This window comes from Eurosta solidaginis, chromosome 3 (assembly GCF_040869045.1).
Source record: "Eurosta solidaginis isolate ZX-2024a chromosome 3, ASM4086904v1, whole genome shotgun sequence".
NCBI lineage: Eukaryota > Metazoa > Arthropoda > Insecta > Diptera > Tephritidae > Eurosta > Eurosta solidaginis.
Window position 1 is genome coordinate 241,437,798 of NC_090321.1, and position 18,995 is coordinate 241,456,792.

Genomic DNA, 18,995 nt, shown 5'->3' on the forward strand with positions numbered 1-18,995 from the left:
TCAACGGCAAAAAGTGGCAGAAATAGATAATTTATTGATAAACTTCTTTATTACACTTTAATTGACCATGTCAATTGTGTGTAAATGGCATTAAAAATTTACAGCAGTAATATTGGTATACAGCTGTGGGCAATGGAACATGATCGGAATTTTTTTTTTTTTTTTGAATCTTGCATGCATAGATTGGGGTCAGAACTGTATATGACGAAAAACACATTTATTTTAAATTTTTTTTTCTTTTTTAATTTTTTAAAAAGTGGTACTAAGCGTAATGAATGAAACACAACATTTAAGGAAACTTTAATATTCGAATTTAAAATAAAAAAAAAATTAAAACGGGAATGCAATTTTTTGAATTTTTTTTTATTAATATTTTTTGGAAACATTTTTGAGCTTCTTTTTTATTTTTCTTCTTTTCATCTTTTCCGCCCCCTTTTCTTTAATATTTAAATTCCGATATGCTTTTACTGTTTTTTTTTTTTGTTTAATTTTCGAATCTAATTTAATTTAAAAATTATTTTTCGAACACCAATTTCTTTTTCTTCTTTCTACATTGTGTCAGTTTTTGTAAAAGATAACTATATACAGTGAAATTCCCCATTACGGACAGTCCTTATAACCGGACAGGTTTTGGGCACACAGATTTTTCATTCATTTTTCATACAAATATCATCCTAATAAACGGACACTCTAATAACGGACGCGGGCAAAGTATTTCAAAGCATTTTCATAAAAAAATTTCTCATAACCGGACAAAATTCAAAAATATCACAAGCAAGCTTTGTTGTTCATTATAAAAATGAAATAGGTGATTCCCCTTTTAACATGTATGCACACATTCAAGCCGTGTGTTTCAAATAAAGGGAAGTTTTCCAGTCAGTTTGTTGTCAGTTGCATGCGAATGGTTGCGTTCAAAGTTCGTAATAATATGGCGCCGAAAAAGAAGGTACTTTCTATTAAAGAAAAAATGGGAATTATTAATGTTTTCGAAAAAGATAAATTATCAGTACGTGGAGTTACAAAAAGGTAAAGTATAGTGAGCCCAAACATTTAGTGGTAGTAGGTACACGTTTCTTTTGCTTTGAAAGGTTCAATATTGGCAAAACACAAGCTGCTGAAATCAATAAACATAAAGAACAAATTCGTTATAAATGGGAATCTGGAGTTAATCTTCATCAAATCGAAGTTTTCTTAAAGAAGGTGGCTCTGAAATAGATAAGATGTGTTTTAATTGGCTTGCTAAGGCTAGAAGTCAAAACATTCCGATTTCTGGTCCCATTTTGAAAGCAAGGCAATGGAAATTGCAGGCAAACTGGGTGTACCTAATTTTAATGCTTCAGATGGATAGTTAAACAAGTGGCGAATAAGGAATAATGTTGCTTTCAAATGCGTATCTGGTGAAGCTGCAGATGTAAACCAAGATGGTGTCGAACAGTTTAGGACAAAACTGCCATCTCTGTTGACCGGTTACAAGCCTCAAGACATTTACAACGCAGATGAAAGTGGATTTTTCTTTCGTGCCTTACCTGACAAAACCCTCGCTCTTAAATCCGAAAAATGCGTGGGCGGTAAACTATCAATTTTGTTCTGTGCCAACATGGCTGGAGATAAGGAGTGTAATGTTCAATGTACTTAATCGATATATGTATATATTTATATGTAATACTAAAGTATGCAAATATTCGTTACTTCCAAAAATGTCTTACATAAACTATGTACAATATAATTTATATGTGTGGTATATATTTTGTGACTTCATCCCTTATAAGCGGACATCTCCCATAGCCGGACAAAAACACTGCGACGGCGAGTGCCCGGTTATAAGGAATTTCACTGTATTTGATTGCAATTTTAGTTTTTTTTTTAGTTTTTAGTGTGTTATAGTTTTAATTTTTTAGAAACGTTTTAATTATTTTTTTTTCTTATTTTTACCGTTTTTCATCTTATATGCTACATTTTAATAATTGGAAATACGAAATTGAATTTTTAAAACATGCTTTTTAAACACTAATTTTTTAACTGTTTTCGTTTTTTTTTTAGTTTTTGCAAAAGAAAATTAAGCAAATATCAAAATGCGATTTTTAAAACTTTTTTTTTTATTTTCGAATTCGAATTAAATAAAAATCAAAATCACATTACTTTTTCTTTTTTTCCGGTTTCTCAACAATGTTAAACTCACTTTGGTTTCCAACTTACTACCACCATACCCTGGCTATATTCCTTTCCGAGCCAATTTTTTATGAGAAAAATGTTTCTGTGCAAGACAGTTCAATAAAAATTGCTTCAACGCCATTCTACTGACAGTAACTGTAAGTATTTAAAAGATGTATCGTTAAGTTTGCTCTACGAATTCGTGTTAATCTATCATTCATAACAGCGCTCACAACTGTTATCAGCACGAAAAAAAGTGCTTGTCTGAACATTGGTATTTATTTATTAAATTTTAAGATAGCACACTGCAAGTTTGTTTAAATATTTGTCACGACTTGCTAATTGTATTTAAGTATTACTTATCAAAAATGTAAGTACATACGTTTCAGTTTACTAGTTATCATTGTTTTTCTATGTTCATAGATTTTATGTTATTTTTTAATAATCCCAAAGTATTAAAGATAGATAATCTACATATGCAAGCAAGTAATAAAAATGTATAAAAAAATGTCACTTCTGACAAACATCATTGTACAGAGCAGCTGTTAAACGAAAGTTGTTTAGGATTGGTTAGCTAATTTATTGGCACAGCTCATTAAAAAGGAAATACGTACTCATAAAGTTAAAATAACATATGAGTAATAAAAAACGACGAACTTGTTAGGTTTTACTTAGCTGTTATAATTTCGGTTTTTTATGCTCAAAAAATGGTAGTTTCATGATAGATGGAAACATTTTCCGCAACAAAAAAAAAAACCTAAAAAATCTACTGAAGCGTGTGTATACTGAAGAGTACCTTCCTTTATTGTATTCATATTGTGTTAACTTAAAATCTAAGCCAAAATTTGATTCTGACCTTCTTCAGCTCATCAAAACATTTGTCTGTATTTACAGCAGAGGCACTTTTTATCAAATGTCATAGTAGAAATTTTTGTTTTAATTCATTTAATAACAAAAATAAAAATTTTAAATTGCTTGTGCTATAAAAGATCATTTTTTCGATCTTATTGCACTAATACACTGTTCTTTAAATAAAAAAAAAAAAACAAAAATAACTTTTTTCATACATTTAAAAGCAATGAGGACAGTCCCAGCGTAATTCATACAATTTTTATTTTATTTTACATATTTTAAGAAAACTACTGTGAATTTCATAACTGAAAATATGCAAACCAATCTCAAAAACATTTTCCAAAAATTTCGAAATTTTTACTTAACTTTTTTTTTAATTTAAAAAAAATGCAGTATTGTAGCCCAATCAATTTTAGTCGGCCAAAGTATAAGTTATATGTAAGTCTAACATTGACTTTTGCTTTTTTCCGAATTGTGGTTAAACTTTTCTACCTCGTATGGAAAGAAAGATATAGGACCCTTCGAAAAAAAAAAGAATTTAAAAAATCAATGCGAATTTCGGAGACCCCTACTTGTACTTTTTTGAACCAAAATTGATAAGGCCGCAAAACTACACACCTAAAAAACTCTAATTAAAAAGTTCGAAATCTTCGAATTTGGATAGTTTTAGTTACAAATAGGATGACAGTTTTTTCTAAAATTATCGAATTTCAGAATTTCATTCACTACCATTATCGTGCTCGCTGCTTGGGTCGATTTATTAACCGATATTGCGCAATCGATTTTTCGATAGGATTTGGGCCCAGGAAAACAAAGTTCCACTACGCATACTCAAAAAAATAACTTCCGAACCTGCGAAATTAAATTTTTTTCACTTTTTTTCGACTTTGATTTTGACCTACTAAAAAAATTTTCATTTGATTGTAAAATTTTCATGTATACCCTGTCCGACCCAAAAAAGTCCGCTTAAAAAAACTGTTATCGACAACGTTTTCAGCGGACATTTTTGGGTCGGACAGGGTATATACATATAAACATTTTCTTAGTAGGTCATGAAAAAAACCTTAAAAATCAAAGTCGAAAAAAGTAAAAAACAATATGAAATTTCGCAGGCTCTAAAACTATTTTTTTGAATATGCGTAGTGGAACTTTGTTTTACTGAGCCCAAATCCTATCGAAAAATCGATTGCGCTATATCGGTTAACTTTCGTCCATACTTTTTGTCAAGAGCTAAATGTAAGCCGCAAGTTTAGGTTGGCTGATCACTGCAGTGTATTCCAAGCGGAAGTTGCTGCGATTAAGGATGCCGTGGAATTTAACATCTACTCTGATAGCCAAGTGGCTATAAAGGCCTTGAGCTCAACTACAGTGCGATCGAGGGTGGTCTGGGAGTGCCTGACCTCACTTGCGATTACATCGAATTATTTTACAACTAAGATTATCTGGGTCCCGGGCCATAGTGATATTCCGGGTAACTGTCAAGCGGATCTCTTAGCCCGAATCGGTACTACTGAACCGGATGAGGATGACTGTAGGGATTTCGGGATTCCGCTAGCCACCTGTGGATTGCTCTTCCATAGCTGGGCCTCGAGTCAGCTCAGCAAACGTTGGGGGTAGTGTCCCCCCTTGCAGGGTAGCAAGATCTTTCTGCCCGAAAGTGGATGGCAGGAGGTCTGCTGAAATAATTGGGTTCACTAAGGCTCACCTATCAATGGTCATTGGGGTTTTGACAGGGCACTGTCCCATGGGTATCCATGCGGTACGTCTCAATATATTGGAAAATCCATCCTGCTGCAGCTGTATGGAGGATGATGAGGTGGAATCACCAAATCACTTTATGCTTGATTGCCCAGCTTTTGCCAGAACTAGGCGAAAGTATTTCGGTCGCGACTCACTTGGATCTCCCGAGGAGCTATCCAAGGTTGAGATCGGGATCATTCGGAACTTTATCGTTGCTACCCAACGATTCTCTAAGTAGTTATATCTACATCACCGTTATTTTAGTTTATTATATGTGGTATCACAACGGACCTTCATGTTGTCCAAGTGAGCTTCCCCTATCAGGGAAGCTACCACCCAACCTAACCTAACCTACCTTTTAGCGATCTACAATTTTTAATTACCACATTCATTCTGATTGTTACATCGCATTTTTAATGAAAAAATATATGTATATTTATAAACTCATTCAGTTTCTGCGGTCAATAGGAAACATACAGGCTTAATACTAAGAAAATCATCCATACAAAAACGTTTGGCATTCCCAAACGTTCAGCCAAGACAGCGCGTTGAGGTGTAATTTTCAGGAGAATTTTAAATACTTTGAAAACGCCTCATAGAACCTGCCACATTCATAGGCATTCATTAATTAGCTTTTGGTCGGAATAATTTTAAAGAGTAGGCTTAAAGCTAAGTAGCGTTGGAGCAATATATTCTGCCTTATGATTCAGCTACAGCTGTTGTTGCCGTTGCACTTTCCTGGGTGCAATTCTGTATTTCTTTAAGGCATTGCAATGTTTTTTTTTTTTTATTAGAGTTAGAAGTTCGCACGCATTCATCCCAATGTATGGCTAGTTCGTCAGCGCCCAACCAACATCCTGTCATTTTAATTTGCACTTTTCTTTTGCAAACATACCAACCAACTTTAGATAAAAACAAGTAAAGTTGTTTAAGTTCGGGTGTAAACGAACATTATATACTCAGCGTGAGCTTCAATTGTACATTTCATTTCAGATAAATTACTTTTTTACATAACACGTGGCACCGCACTTTTAAAAAAAATGTCTCCCCATTTCCTCTTACAATAAAACTTTATAAGTGAAATATCATTGATTCAAAACTATTTTTTGCTAAATTATAGCTTACTATTCTAGTCTACGACCCTTTTAAACTTGTTTTATATCTAAGTTGCTGTGGTCTTTAACCGATCCCGTCCATTTTTACTAGGAATATTTTCTGCTATAAGGAAAATATGTTTACACAATTTCATTGCGATATGTTAATTTTTCTTCGAGTTATGGCTCCCAAAACATAGAAAATTGCTTAGTCATAAAAGGGGCGGTGCCACACCCATTTTCAAAAATTTTTGTGTTTTCCAATTTAATGTTATATATCAACTTAGAACGTAAAATTCTATTGATACAAAGCTCTTTTTCGCTAAGATATAACTTATTATTTTCGTCTACGACCCTTTTAAAAATCTTTTATATAAAAGTGGGCGTGGTCTTCAACCGATCTCGTCCATTTTTTCTAAAAACATTTCCTGCTTTAGGGAAAATTTGTGTACTAAATTTTATTACGATCGTTAATTTGTTTCGAGTTATGGGTCCCGAAACATAGAAAATTGCTTAGTCATAAAATGGCGGTGCCACGCCCATTTTTTAAAATTTGAAGTTTTTCTTATTTACTATTATAAATACACTTGGGAAATGAAATACCATTGATACAAAGCTCTTTTTTGAAAAGATATAGCTTATTTTATTCGTCCACGACCCTTTTAATATTCTTTTATATAAGCGTGGGCGTGGTCCTTAACCGATTTCGTTAATTTTTCTTCAAAGCATTCCTTATAGTAAAGGCAATCTCCCTGCCGAATTTTGTTACGATAGGTTTAACAATTTTTGATTTATGATTAATAATATTTGTAAAGTAAATTTTTTCACAAGTGGGCGGTGCCACGCCCATTTTAAAAGATTTTTCCAATTTTTTTTCAAGAGTCGCAATATCAGTCCACATGTCAAATTTCAACATTCTAGGTGTATTATTTACTAAATAATCAGGTTTTTTGTGTTTTCCAAAATGTTATATATATAAAAAGTGGGCGTTACTATCATCCGATTTCGCTTTTCAATACCAATCTCTTCTGGGTCCAGATAAGCTCGTGTACCAAATTTGGTGAATATATCTCTATATTTACTCAAATTATCGTGTTAACGGATGGACGGACGGACATGGCTCAATCAAAGTTTTTTTCGATTCTGATGATTTTGATATATGGAAGTCTCCATTTATCTCGATTCCATTATACCTGTACAACCAACCGTTATTCAATCCATGTTAAAATACCCTGTGTACAAGTACAGCTGGGTATAACAAGTAAGCAAGCTCGAAAGCAAACAAGCTCATTCATAGTCTTCACATGCATCTACAAATTTATGCATACTTTTATACATTTTTTTGTTTCAAGTATGTGAGTGTGGTTCTTATAAGAGCTTAAAACTTCCTTTTGCCCGATATACAGCACGTTTAAATACAATGAAACATGTTATGTGAATGCATGTTGCAAGTGGCAAGTACCACAAGTTGTATGTGCATGTGCTCAGCTGACTCGGACGGTAGTTAATGCTTAAGTTAAAATTAAAATGTACAGGCGCGAACATAAAAATAAAAACCCCACCCATTGATGTATTTTGTTTTTTTTATAAATTTTCATGTTTTAAAGAAACCCTGCTTCATTCGAGGAAGAGCAAGAAATCATGCCATATACAAATTTAGCAATATTTCTAAGGCGGATTTAAATTAACGCTTTGGTCGCTTCAAAGTGACACTAATTCTAACTGGAGCCGGTTTTTTTACGGTAAATCTAAAGAGATACCCTGCGGCATGGTTGAGTTGAAACAACGTAATTGAAAAAAAAAAATTCAGTGAGAGTACATAAACCTTACTCGAACGCAAACATCGGGGAGGAAGGAATAATAAAATAGAACGAGGGATAAATGTAGGAAAACAAGGAAAGAGTAAGAAAGGGTACAAATCCGGCTGATTTTCTTGTACCGCAACAACAGATATGCCGAAGTACCGAGCTCTCTCTCCCCTCCCACGATCCAAGGCAAAGGGACGACAAGAATTTCTTAAGCTAACCGCACGGTTTCCGCAAAAGCTGTCATGGTTGCTGCAATAACCATACTAATATATCACTTTGCTAGGGAAAGAAAACGAATTTACGACATCGGGTCAAACGCGAGTAGAGATATTGTTTTCATACCGACAACAGCAGTGGACCAGAAGTACTGCAGGAAAGTGAACCACGGGTTTGATTACCGAGTAAAACATGTGCTTAAAGCAAATGAGAACTTGAAATATTCTACTATAATCCACAGACCAAGAGGTTCAAAAAATCATTCATGAGGCAGTCCGTCTAGTATCTTCTCATTATAACAGTGCATCGCCCATCCAACAGATGCAATCACTTGAAAGTTAAAGAAACTCACCGATTCAACAGGGTGGGATCAGCACGTGCAAGTGCCATGGCTCCCCAGATTGAATCCGGGGAAACGGGGGTTAAAACAACAACCACAACCAAATGGAGAGACCGAATTTAAGCTGGCTCAATTGGATGCTGCTTGCCTGGCCCATTATCATAATAATAGCCGTAGAGCCCATGTGGCGTTCTTCCTTACACATTGTTATGCTAAACGCGTAGCTATAGCGCCCATTTTCTTTGAAGTAGTTGAGGTAAACGCGGTACGGAAATGGTTCTGGCCGTGGGATGCTGGGTTTTGGTGTGTAGCACCTGAAAAAAATGCAGTCGTAACCTACAAAAGTCTTGTAGTGAGACTTACAAATCTCGATCAATGCCGTTCCGTTCCACAGCATAATCCAACATGGCATTACGTAACAAAACATCACACAAGGTAATATAAACAACGCGAAACAAAACTGCGTTTGCGGGGGAACAAAATTTGATAATATTAGGAGACCCATCTAGCGGAATTTTTTGAGGACTCGAGGCAGTGTTTAAATAACTCACTACAAAAAGAGTTGTGCTTAATAGCGGAGACACCCACCTCTGTTGGTCATAGTGTATAACCAACAGCTGAATCGGTCGCGATGAATCGTGGACATACACACTTTTCGGTCATAGAAGTGGAGAATAGTTTAGACATAAAACGGAGAGACACATTTCAGTTGCAACTGAGTATAATGCATACCGAAATTTAGCAGTACTATTTTTTTGGCGCAAACATTTCATAAGTGTAGATAAAGTTATGCACTTAGCGGTCCATAAAAAGTTTAAGTGCACATGTATATACATGTAAAGGAAACAAAACTAAATTGGGATATAACCATAACAAAACACTACCCAAAATATAAAAAATATTGTAACGAATTTTGGGAAATTCCTCTTATTTGCAACCTTCTACTAACGTTCGAATCACTAAACTGTTGAATAAATAACTCCACTACTCAATAATGCAAAATGGCCTTTATTCAAGTACTTCACAATACTACTACTTCTCGACAGATAGTGTGCTTAAATCAAACTCAATTCGTCGTGCCTCAGCTGCTGCGGTTTTTATACTTTTTGGTTTCCTCGTTGACATATTTCTATACGCTTCTATTTCTAGGATTTGCTACCAGCTATAACAATACTACAGATGCACGTTATAGCTTCTCATATGCCCGTGTATATGTGAGTGATACTTCCACAGATAATTGCCTACTTTTGAGAGCATCCCAGATAAGATATATGCATGTGTTTGTGCATCTCTCTCCGCTGCGTGGACGTACATATGTGTGCTTCATTTACTTAGCATCAGATTAGTGATGTGAGTATCACTTAGTGTCACAATATTAAAAATTGTTCAACATATAATAGTAGAACATAAAATAACATAAAATAGAAAAAGGCATGACATAAAATAACATAACAGAACATTAGACGACTTAATTTATCATAACTAAACATCATACAACAGAATTTTCAAACACATAAAAACACAACGTATTACATTAGAAAGCCACATATGATATAATGATGAAATAGCATTACAAAACAAAACACAACATAGCCTGATAACGCATAACATAACATAATATATCAAATGCAGCATATCAGAATATAAAATACATAACTCCAGTTACAATGCGTAGAATTATGTACGTGAGGAAAAGTTAAGGTGATTTTCGTTTCTATTTCGTGGATTTAATTTCTTTTCGACAAGAGACTTCATATGCTAAAGCTATAGATAATCTATAAAAAAAATAGAGTTGAAAGGCTAAAAACATGTGGAGTACAGCAGGGTACTTTATTTTTGTTCCAACGACTGTATATTAACATGTGTGCGTCATATGTTTTATACAAATCTTCATTGCACCAATATTTGCAACTTTGTATTGTAGATAATCTCTCACGCCCTCTTCAGTTTAACAGCGACAAGGGCACACACATTCTGTGAATATGTAGTTTAAGCCGATATAAAAAGTTGCAAAGTAAATCTAAGCAAAAACACAGAAGATGTAAGAAAAATCTTCATAAACTTTTTACTAACTTATTAAGCAAAATTCAATGGAGGCGTGTCTTTACTGTCCGCCTCAAATGCCAACCACTTCTTGTCTTTTCTTTTTCCATTTTTTTTTTTGCTCTTTGCATGAACTTTTCGTTTTTCTACGGATTTCCTGTTTTACTCTTGCTTCATTTTCATTCTTTTTTTTCACATGCTAGTCAAGCCATGTGAATGAATACCTTTAGTAGCGCATTTGATACTTCAAAACACTGCAGCTACATAAGTCTCAAAGACGCCAAAAATATTTGAAAGCTGGCGCCAACAGCACTCTATTTACACTTAAAAAAAAAAAACGTCTTCAGTCAACCCTTGCGGCACATTCTTTTATTTCCTTGCTAAATTATAAAAAATGTGTTCAATCGCCTGCTACCGCCCATCATCCTCCGCTCTACGAAAATAGTGAGTATGAAAATTTGTATACCCAGCTCTAATTGTACACAGGGTATTATAACTTTGATTGGATAACGGTTGGTTGTACAGGTATAAAGGAATCGAGATAGATATACACTTCCATATATTAAAATCATCAGTATCGAAAAACAATTTGATTGATCCATGTCCGTCCGTCCGTCTGTCCGTTAACGCGATAACTTGAGTAAATATTGAGATATCTTCACCAAACTTGGTACACGAGCTTATCTGGACCCAGAATAGATTGAAAACTACCCTGTACTAAAGCACTCATCAACAGCTTTCATTTGTTATCCATATTGTATAAACATTTTCTAGGGGTACCCGGGTCCACGTTTTGGCCTCAATCTCGAGACCCTAGTCACCAATAGGTATGAAAACTACCCTGTACTAAAGCACCCATCAACAGCGAATGAATCGTTATCCATATTCCATAAACACATTCTAGGGGTAGGTACCCGCGTTATCATTTTCGTTTATATCTCGAGACCCTAGTTACGCGCGGGTACGAAAAATACCCCGTATCAAATTACTCATAAACAGCTTACATTCGATACCCATATTGTATAAACATATCCCAGGATTACCCAGCTCTACGTTTTGATCTCAAGACCCTATCCAGAACGGGATAAAAATTAGCCTATGTCTGTCTCCTGGTTCTAAGCTACCACCCCCCACCAATTTTCAGCCAAATATGTTCATCCGTTACTTCCTCTTTAATCACTCTTTATCTATTAAAAAACAAGCGCATCAAAATCCATTGCGTATTTTTAAAGGGTTAAGCATTCAAAGGGACATAGGGACAGAAAAAGCGACTTTGTTTTATACTATGTAGTGATGTACATCCATGCATACCTATAAACTTACGCTCGGAGTTAAATAACGCAGCGAATGCTATATATGTACGTATGAATGTGTCGCATCAAGCCTCACTCAAAAGCAATTAGCGCGGACAGTTCCAGCGAACAAACACACATACGCATTTTTTGATAAAAATTTTACTTTTGTTTAAACAATTTGGCTGATATAAGAAAGGAATCAAGTTGGTTGTACAGGTATAAAGGAATCGAGATAGATATACACTTCCATATATTAAAATCGTCAGTATCGAAAAAAAATTTGATTGAGCCATGTCCGTCCGCCCGTCTGTCCTTTAACACGACAACTTGAGTAAATATTCATACATCTTCACCAAATTTGGTACACGAGCTTATCTGGACCCAGAATAGATTGGTATTGAAAATGAGCGAAATCGGATGATAACCATTTTTTATATATACAGTAGAATCGCGAAAAAGTTAACTCGCGAGAAAGTTAATCGCTCGGCTAAGTTGACCGAGCTTTAGCGTCCACGTCCCGCTCTAAATATTTAACTATTGGTATTGGTTAACTTTTATAAGCTCATAAATTTTCTCAAATCCAACCGTTTGTTTTGCAATTAAAACAAGTGCGGGTACTCCCCTATTTCTGTGTATTCCCCGAATTTCTGTGGAAAAATTATTGTTGGTGTTGCGAGGCGCAAATGTAATTAGTCATGAGCATTTAAACTTGTGAGTTGGGTAAATTTTGTGTTAAAAAAATGGGGGAAAAACAGAAAAAAAACAAGTAAGGACGGGAATGTCTTCGGCTGTACCTTTCATGAATGGGGCTGAACAATAATCTTATCCCGTTCATAATCTCCAAATAATCGGATGTATAAGATAAGAAATATATAGTGAACACATGTACATACCTAAATGGTTTTTAAGATAAATATAAAATAAAAAATGGCAAAAAACCCCCTTATCTGAACGATCGGGTGTATGGGATATATATTATATATAGCTCCAATCGAAATGATTTTTACAGGAAATCTTCTATGACATATTAGAATATACATATATCACGAAGTTTCACGTTTTTATATTGGAAACTAAGGGAGAAATTGCCAAAAATCTTTCTATCTGAACGATCGGTTGTATGGGATATATACTATATATAGCTCCGATCAAAGTGATTTTTTCAGAAAATCTTCTATGATGTATTAGAATATATATCACCGGGTTTCACGTTTATACTTTCTAAATTGCGGCAGGAATGACCAAAATCGTCTTATCTGAACGATCGGTTGTATGGGAGATATATGTTATAGTGGTCCGATCCTACCGGATCCGACAAATGTCTAATATAATACAAAATACATCCTTGTGCCAAATTTCATTGAGATATCTCAAAATTTGAGGGACTAGTTTGCGTTCAAACAGACAGACGGACGGACAGACGGACATGGCTATATCAACTCAGTTCGTCGCCCTGATCAATTCGGTATACTTAATGGTGAGTCTATCTTCTATATTTCTCAGCGTTACAAACATCGGACCAAAGTTAATATACCATTTCATGTTCATGAAAGGTATAATTAATCAATCATAAAGCCGACATTTTAGGAAAAATGTATGAAGGTATTCCCAAAAATCGATTGGCGTTGGATTACAATGTATCTGTAGCGGCTATCTCAAAATAAATAAAAAACGTCATGGAATTTAGGAGGCAGTGGCAAACACACTCGAAGTAGTAACCAAGAAAACTCTACGTAAATCGGAATTTCCCGTTCATGAGGCAAGGTTTTACAAATGGTTCTTGAACCAAAGACAGCGCAATTGTGCAATGAGTGGTCCAATTTTAAATTCAAGAGCTAAGCTCGAATTTGCCAGAACGTACTCTGGACAAAACTTTAATGCAAGTGATGGATGGCTAGCTAATTTAAAAAAACGACAAGGTATTCGCCACCTCAAAGTTTGTGGGGGAAATCCTCTCAAGCGATACTTCAGATAACACAATTCATAATATTCATAGGACTTCTTTGTAAAAAAATTTGAAAGTGTTACATTTCGTAGGGCACATCGATATTTACATTGTATGTTCTCTGAACTTGAAATCAGCCAGTACAAATTAAATATAAGTTTATTCTCTGTAATGATTAATTCCAAGTCATTTAATTAAATTCAATGTGTTATATCCCAAAAACTATGTTTATAACTGTATTTTTTCAAATTTGAAAAAAGGCTTGGAAAAGTTAATATTTCGGAAAAGTAAAACACCTTTGGGACATTTTCGTTAACTTTTTTGCGATTCTACTGTATAACATTTTGGAAAACACAAAAAACTTGAGTATTTAGTAAATAATACACCTAGAATGTTGAAATTTGACATGTGGACTGATATTGAGATTCTTGATAAAATTTGAAAAAAATTTTTTAAATGGGCCTGGCACCGCCCACTTGTGACAAAATCAATTTTACAAATATTATTAATCATAAATCAAAATTCGTTAAACCTACCGTAACAAAATTCGTCAGAGAGGTTGTCTTTACTATAAAGATTGCTTTGAAGAAAAATTAACGAAATCGGTTAAGAACCACACCCACTTTTATATAAAAGATTTTTAAAAGGGTCGTGGGCGAATAAAATAAGCTATTTCTTTGCAAAAAAGAGCTTTATATCAATGGTATTTCATTTCCCGAGTGGATGTATAACAATAAATAGGAAAAACTTCAAATTTTAAAAAATGGGCGTGGACCGCCCTTTTATAACTAAGAAATTTTCTATGTTTCGGGAGCCATAACTCGAAGAACAATTAGTTCAGAATAGAACCATATGTATATGTATTATTGCGCAACCTTGTAACACTATTAAGCACACAAAACAAACAACGACAGCATTTCAAGTGTACAGCTGGGTATGTAATGTTCGGTTTCACCCGAACTTAGACTGCCTTAATTGTTTTACTTAGTAGTGCAACGCTTGCAATATCTACATACATTTTTCTTTTGTTCCGCGACAATGTTTTCAACTGGACCTGAAACATATCACTTCAACGTTGGTGCGACCTATTTTGCTTGTGTAAGTAATACTGTACATCGTAGCAACTTAGAATCATAATCCTATGATCTTACTAACATACTTGTGCATGCGCCCTATATGAGTATGATGTATGTGCATATGATTGTAAGTATGCACGAATGTATATCTACATATCTGCATATTTAGCAGTTTGTAGGTTCACTCTCCTTTGGTTCTTTAATGCCCCTTCAGTTAAATTTTTATACTCAGTTGAGCAGAGCTCACAGAGTATATTAACTTTGATTGGATAACGCTTGGTTGTACAGGTATAAAGGAATTGAGATAGATATAGACTTCCATATATCAAAATCAGAAGGATCGAAAAAAATTTGATTGAGCCATGTCCGTCCGTCCGTCCGTCCGTTAACACGATAACTTGAGTAAATTTTGAGGTATCTTGATGAAATTTGGTATGTAGGTTTCTGAACACTCATCTCAGATCGCTATTTAAAATGAACGATATCGGACTATAACCACGCCCACTTTTTCGATATCGAAAATTTGGAAAAACCGAAAAAGTGCGATAATTCATTACCAAAGAGGCATAAAGCGATTAAACTTGGTAGGTGAGTTGAACTTATGACGCAGAATAGAAAATTGGTAAAATTTTGGACAATGGGCGTGGCACCGCCCACTTTTAAAAGAAGGTAATTTAAAACTTTTGCAAGCTCTAATTTGGCATTCGTTGAAGATATCATGATCAAAATTGGCAGGAACGTTACTCCTATTACTATATGTATGCTTAATAACAAATTAGCAAAATCGGTTGACGCCACGCCCAGTTTTTATACACAGTCGTCCGTCTGTCCTTCCGCATGGCCTTTAACACGATAACTAGAGCAAAAATCGACATATCTTTACTGAACTTAGTACACGTACTTATCTGAACGCACATAAAGTGAATGAACGAAATCCGACTATGACCACGCCCACTTTTTCGATATCGAAAATTACGAAAAATGAAAAAAATGCCATAATTCTATACCAAATACGAAAAAAGGGATGAAACATGGTAATTGGATTGGTTTATTGACGCGAAATATAACTTTAGAAAAAACTTTGTAAAGCGGTTGTGACACCTACCATATTAAGTAGAAGAAAATGAAAAAGTTCTGCAGGGCGAAATCAAAAGCACTTGGAATCTTGGCAGGAATACTGTTCGTGGTATTACATATATAAACAAATTAGCGGTGTCCAACAGATGGTGTTCTGGGTCACCCTGGTCCACATTTTGGTCGTGTCTGGAAAACGCCTTCACATATACAACTACCACCACTCCTTTTTAAAACCCTCATGAATACCTTTAATTTGATACCCATATCGTACAAACAAATTCTAGAGTCACCCCTGGTCCACCTTTATGGCGATATCTCGAAAAAGCGACCACCTATAGAACTAAGGCCACTCCCTTTTAAAAAGACTCATTAACACCTTTAATTTGATACCCATATCGTACAAACAAATTCTAGGTTCACCCCTGGTCCACCTTTATGGCGATATCTCGAAAAGGCGTCCACCTATAGAACTATGGCCCACTCCCTCATAAAATGCTCTTTAATACCTTCCATTTGATACCCATGTCATACAAAGAAATTCCAGGGTTACCCTCGGTTCATTTTCCTACATGGTTATTTTCCCTTATGTTGTCACCATAGCTCTCAACTGAGTATGTAATGTTCGGTTACACCCGAACTTAACCTTCCTTACTTGTTTTTCAATAAATATGTAAATTTTTCACGCGTTTGGTATTAAGTTATGTACTATGCTAAATGTCAACCCACGTTTCAATTTATTATTCTTATTATTATTATTTTTTTTTTCACAACAAAATATGTAATTATTTAATGCACTAACAGCAGCGAAGAAAAAAATTGATGTGCCAACTTTTTTTAAATTTCCTCAATTAAATTCGTTTTTTATAATTTTTGATATTTTAAGAAAAAACTTCTATGAATTTTGTAACTAAAACTAAGCAAAAATATCTCAACAACGGTTTCGAAAAAATTTGAAAGTTTAAGAATTTGATTTGAGTCGAACAACACAAATGTTATAGTTCTCTCATAATTTACACTAATTTGAGAAAAAAATAAATATTCCGAAGGGTGTTTCAGATTTGTTTCCATAGAAAAAAAAAGTGTTTACACATTGTATGGGGTAAAATCCTTAACACCACTCGGAACAAAAATTGTCAAAATTGAACGCGAATTTTTAGACACCTATAACTTGCGCTTTGCCAGACTAAATATGATTCAGCAAAAAACTGCATGCTCCAAAAAATTCATAGAGATTCAAATAAAAAATTCGAAATTTTCATAAAATTCTTTCGAATTTTTAAATGTTTCGTAAATCGCCCATTGCATTGTAATTTGTTGGGAAACGCAAAAACAAAACTTTTTTTTTATACTCAGCGGAGCAGAGCTCACAGAGTATATTAATTTTGTTCGCATAACGGTACCCCGTAACGGCATAAACTAATCGAAATAGATATAGGCTTTTATATAAAAATAGCAGACCCGGCAGACGTTCTGCCCTAAATTTGGCCTATCTGCATACATTTTAATAAGCTTTTTCCATCTAACTCTGCCCTACCACTCTACACTTTTTCCTAACACTTTTTCACTCCTCCCCCCGTCTTTTTCGCTTCATCTCCATCTTCGTCTCATTCTATCTCTTTCTCAGTCTCCTTCTCTCTTTTCTCTTCTCTCAAGTTTTTCTCCTTCTTCTTCATTTCTTATTGCCAGTCCCAGAGGGTGGTATGTATTTTATTCCAGTCCCACTCCAAGCCTCAGTCCCAGTTCCAGTCCGTCTCTGGTATACTTCCCGGAAAAAAGCATCGTAAATACTAATATAGGCAAATTCTCGAGACCCTAGCATCCCAGGAGTATGAACATTATCCTGTACTATAGCACTCATCAACAGTTTTCATTTGGTATCCATATTGTATAAACACATTCTAGGGGTACCCGGGTCCACGTTTTGATCTCAAGATCCTAGACACGTAGCGAAAAAAAAGGTAGACGTTGGCCGATTCTCAGACCTACCCAATATGCTCACAAAATTTCATGGGAATCGGTTCAGCCGTTTCGGAGGAGTTTAGCCTCTGAAACCGTGACAGAAGAATTTTATATATTAGATGATCTGGACGAAAAAAGAAATTCATTTAGCCATGCCCGTAAACACGATAACTTGAGTAAATTTTGAGGTATCTTAATGAAATTTGGTATGTAAGTTCCTGGGCACTCATCTCAGATCGCTATTTAAAATGAACGTAATCGGAATATAACCACGCTCACATATCGAAAATTTCGAAAAACCGAAAAAGTGCGACAATTCATTACCAAAGACGGATAAAGCGATGAAACTTGGTAGGTGGGTTGACTATGACGCAGAATAGAAAATTGTTAAAATTTTGGACAATGTTCGTGGCACCGCCCACTTTTAAAAGAACGTAATTGAAAAGTTTTGCAAGCTGTAATTCGGCAGCTGAGTATGTAATGTTCGGTTATACCCGAAATTAGCCTTCCTTACTTGTTTAATTCAAAATCGTAAGCTACATATATGTACCTCTGTCAATGCAGCGATTAAATTGAATATTTAGGAGCTCGTGAGCCTTACGTGTATTTCGAGATTCAACAATTTTCTTTTTATTCATTTTCATAACAAAGTATTAAAGCTCGAGAAGTCGTCAGCTCTAATAGGAAGTGAAAGCCTTTTTTTATAGTTTGCTCAACAAAAGGCGTCGTATATTTAGGCTAATTATGTTTAATTTAAATATGAAACACAAACTTTGGTAAAAGAAGTTACACGTAGCAGCTATTCAAAATATCAATAAAAAGTACTCGAGAAAAAAATGTGCTAACAATACACATTGCTTTAGCAGCAATATCCATTTAGTAGACGACGTTGATGAGGGTATGTGAAATGAAAATAATAATCCAATCATATCAATCTCACATCATCCTATTAATATCCGTTTACAAACGTGTAGTAGTGTAGACATTCACACATACACATATGTACTGCATAAGCGTGGCGCATGCGCAAGTGCTTCAAGTGGCAATTTTAAAGTAAAGACAGACATTTTAGTTGGCTATCGTCGCCAGTTGATTGATTTGTGGTTAGATGTTTGCCGTAGCATGCTATGTTAAGTCAAAACAAGTAAGGAAGGCTAAGTTCGGGTGTAACCGAACATTAAATACTCAGTTGAGAGCTATGGAGACAAAATAAGGAAAATCACCATGTAGGAAAATGAACCTAGGATAACCCTGGAATGTGGTTGTATGACATGTGTATCAAATGGAAGGTATTAAAGAGCATTTTAAGAGAGAGTAGGCCATAGTTCTATGGATGGACGCCATTTAGGGATATCGCCATAAAGGTGGACCAGGGCTGACTCTAGAATGTGTTTGTACG

At 34.9% G+C, this 18,995-nt stretch overlaps 1 protein-coding gene and 1 pseudogene across 13 annotated transcripts in view; one reads left to right on the forward strand and one right to left on the reverse strand.

The window, feature by feature from the left end:
- Nucleotides 1-18,995, reverse strand: part of Src42A (Tyrosine-protein kinase Src42A) — a 261,953-nt gene that overhangs the window by 17,072 nt on the left and 225,886 nt on the right. The window lies entirely within an intron of this gene.
- On the forward strand, nucleotides 896-10,460 carry LOC137243671 (tigger transposable element-derived protein 6-like; annotated as a pseudogene).